This window comes from Eriocheir sinensis, unplaced genomic scaffold, assembly GCF_024679095.1.
Source record: "Eriocheir sinensis breed Jianghai 21 unplaced genomic scaffold, ASM2467909v1 Scaffold610, whole genome shotgun sequence".
In the NCBI taxonomy this organism is placed as follows: Eukaryota; Metazoa; Arthropoda; class Malacostraca; order Decapoda; family Varunidae; genus Eriocheir; species Eriocheir sinensis.
In genome coordinates, this window is record NW_026111955.1 from 235001 (window position 1) to 238847 (window position 3847).

At 49.7% G+C, this 3847-nt stretch overlaps 1 long non-coding RNA gene across 3 annotated transcripts in view; it reads right to left on the minus strand.

The window, feature by feature from the left end:
* LOC126993392 (uncharacterized) overlaps positions 1-585 on the minus strand; it is a 1708-nt gene extending 1123 nt beyond the window's left edge. For 2 of the 3 annotated variants that reach the window (XR_007747732.1, XR_007747731.1), the window contains exons 1-2: positions 314-585; positions 1-213 (exon numbers count right to left, since the gene is read on the minus strand). The exon at positions 1-213 is cut by the window's left edge. This is a non-coding gene — a long non-coding RNA (uncharacterized LOC126993392). The remainder of the gene's footprint in view (positions 214-313) is intronic. The other variant, XR_007747733.1, reaches the window with a different exon arrangement.
* Between the last annotated feature and the right edge of the window lie 3262 nt (positions 586-3847).

Sequence of the window (3847 nt, forward strand, 5' to 3'; positions counted from 1 at the left end):
CACGACATTACCCCTAAACATATCACACGACATTACCCCTAAACATATCACACGACATTACCCCTAAACATATCACACGACATTACTCCAAAACATATCACACGACATTACCCTAAAACATATCACACGACATTACCCCTAAACATATCACACGACATTACCCCTAAACATATCACACGACATTACCCCTAAACATATCACACGACATTACCCCTAAACACAACACACGACATCACCTCTAAACATATCACACGACATTACCCCTAAACATATCACACGACATTACCCCTAAACATATCACACGACATTACACCTAAACATATCACACGACATCTCTGGGAAATATAAAATATTGCAGACGTGTTCACATTGACGACTGTTCGGGTGAAACCGTTGCTCCTTTTAGACGCAAATAAAGGTGAACATTAACCCTAATATTTTGTATTGTTTTTTTATTTTATTTTTTTCTTTTTTTTTACTCTTTTGTTTTTTATGTATTTTGTAATCGGCTTTACTTTTTTCATGAATCTTAATCCTAATATTTTGTATCTGATCTCTTATTTATTTTTTTTGTTGCATTTTCTATTGTTTTAAGTATTCTGTATTTGTTTTTTTGTTTGTTTTTTAGAATCTAAACCTAATATTTTGTATTAGTTTTTTTTTTACTCTGGTGTTTTATATATTTTTTTCTTCTTTTACATATTTTTTTTTTGTTTGTTTGTTTTTGTATTTTCTATGCTTTCTGCAGTGGTCTCACTCCATCGTTGCCACGTCCCTCACGCTCATTTCGTCAGAGTCATCCTCGCCTTCATCCTCCTTACTCAACCTGACCAGGGTGGCGGGCGGGCGCGTCCGGAGGGGCGGCAACAACCCCCACCCCGAACTGCCCCTCCACCACCAACACCCCCTCCCCCACCACCACCACCTCCCCTCTTTCCACCTCCTCAATACCATCCTCTTCTTCACCCTCCTCCTCGGCAGGCGGCTCGGGAGGGGCGGCAACAACCCCCACCCCGAACTGCCCCTCCACCACCAACCCCACCACCTCCCCCACCACCTCCCCTCTTTCCACCTCCTCAATACCATCCTCTTCTTCACCCTCCTCCTCGGCAGGCGGCTCGGGAGGGGCGGCAAGGGCCCCCACCCAAAACAACCCTTCCTCCACCGCCTCCGCTACCTCCATCCGATCCACGCTCTCAAACTCATCCTCATCTTCCATCTCCTCCTCCCCCCGAGGCTGGAGGAGGGGCGAGTCAGGAGGGGGGACTAGAGCCCCCACCCTGAACTGCCAATCCACCGCCTCTACCACCACAACCACCTCCCTCAGGTTCATCTCCGCAAAGTCATCCTCTTCACCCGCAGGGTCAAGATCACGGTCTGGGTTGTCATCGTCAGGGCTGTCACAGTCAGGGTTGTTATCGTCGGTGTCGTCATCATCTGGGTTGTCGTCATAAGTGGCGCTGGGCCCCGAGACTAAGCTAGCCAGGGTAGGGAGCAGCAGCCCCTGTAGGAACCACCACCAGTAGGCGATGGTGTCCAGGGCGTCGGGGTGGCCCATGCCCAGGGCGTGCAGCAGGGGCTGTGCCTGCAGGTCGTTTAGCACGCGGAGGGCGCCTCGCGCGAGGTCGTCACTATAAGTGACGTGAACGGCGAGCCACGCCCAACTCATTAAGGAACTCCCGGCTGGCAGGAGGAGGGCGAGGGGTGGCAGGGCGAGCACGGAGCACAGCGCGGCAATGCCCCGCAGGAGGTCACTCTGGCCTTGCTGATGGTAGGCGTAGGCCAGAGTGGCCAAGTGGCCGGCCAGCAGCAGGAGCAGCAGCAGGCCGGCCACACGCTTGGAGGGGCGGCGCATAATAACATTGAGTAGGCGTTGGCAAGGCGTTGATACACGTGACATTATGCCTCGGACCGTTCCGTGTTTGTTGTTACTGTGTGTCTGAAGGAACACTTCACTTTGTGTGTTAGCCCCAAGAGGTGATTCAACAGTTTCGTGCTCATTGCTGTTATTGTTCTGCTGTCCAACCTCCACCACCACCACCACCTCCCTCAAGTCCACTTCTTTAAAGTCACCCTCTTCACCCACAGGGTGAATATTGCTGTCAGGATTGTCGTCATGAGGGGCGCTGGGCCCCGAGATGAAGCTAGCCAGGGTAGCGAGCAGCAGCCCCTGTAGGACCCACCACCAGTAGGCGAGGGCGTCCACGGCGTCAGGGGGTCCCAGGCCTATGGCGTGCAGCAGAGGTTGTGCCTGATTTTCGTTTAGCACGCGGAGGGCGCCTCGCGCGAGGTCGTCACTATAAGTGACGTGAACGGCGAGCCACGCCCAACGCAGGGAAGCACGCCCGTGCGTCAGGAGGAGGGCAAGCAAGGAGCACAGCACCGCAATGCCCCACAGCAGGTCACTCTGGCCTTGCTGGTAGTAGGCGTAGGCCAGGGTGGCCACGTGGCCGGCCAGCAGCATGAGCAGCAGCAGGCCGGCCACACACCTGTTTAATCGTCGCATAATAGCGTTACGTAGACGCAGGTAAGGCGTTGATAAACGCGATATTATCCTTTCCATCACTGTGTGTTTCCTGTCATTGTGTTTGTGAAGGAACACTTCACTTCGTGTGTTTTCTTCGAGGGGTATTTCAACGGTCACGTGCATGTTGCCGCTATTGTGTTTCCGAATATTCGTTCGGGTTTGTGGGTTTTCTTCGAGAGGTAGTCCAACCCTTACGTCCATGTTGCTTTTGTCGTATTTCTGAATATGTGTTTGTGGGTTATCTTCGGGGGGTAGTTCTACCATTGCTTGCATGTTGCTTTTATTAGGTTTTTGAGTGTGCGCTTGAATTTGTGACTTTTTTTCTTGAGGTAATTGAAGCGTTTCTTCCATGCAGCTTTTACTGTGTTCCTGAATGTGTATAAGTGTTTGCGGGTACGCTGCGGGGGGTAACTCAACTGTTACGACTATTTACCTTTATTGTATTTCTGAGGTTCCTTTGGCCTCGGGGATCAGGCACGGGATTTTGATTTCTTGAGATGGGCACCTTTCTCGCCTCGGCTTACCATACATAGAGTCGAGTTTTACCACATCACCTCGGTTTGAGATATGCCGTTTTGGGGATCTTGGAGTTGACATTGCATAGGGTCGAGTCTAGAGCTAGTGGCACCTTTTGTAGTGAGGATCGCTACGGGAGCTGATTGGCTGGACGGAAGGAGGGTGATCTTAGCTACGGTGATTGGCTGGATGGAAGGTATTATTCAAGGTATCGGCGCCTCGGTTCGCCTGTTGGAAAAGCCTCTCGTTCAAGTTGCTGGGGTATTCATGGACTGTTTTGTGATCCTTGTGATAGCTGTACACGCCTTCTGCACCATGAATAGTAAATCACCCAAGACAACCCGGTTAAACTTCTCCGTGGCCTTGGGAAATAGTCATACAGGGAGCCCGATACGTTTAAAAATATGGCCCTTATGGTAAGAAGTGAGCGTTTTTCCCTTCAATAATTGTTTAATCCCACTGTTTAAAACATTACGCGAAATAGATGAATAAGAATAACAACACTGGTATTTGTCCCGAGGTTACGGACTAATGGAAAGGGAAGGAGAAAAAATGGAGTTGTAGGTGGAAGGAGAGAGGAAGCGAGGAAGAGTCTGAAAGGAAAGGTAAAAAGGGAAAGTGTAAATGCGAGGAGGAAGAAAAAGAAAGGGAATGAAAAAAGGGATCTGTTAGTGGAAGAAGAGAAAATTGGAGAAAACAAAGAGAAAGTTTATGAAAAAAATGTGTGTTTGGAGGGAGGAAAAAAAGTCGAGGGAAGAGAGAGAAAAGGAACGTTGGAGAAAATTAGAAGAAGGTTGTAAGAAA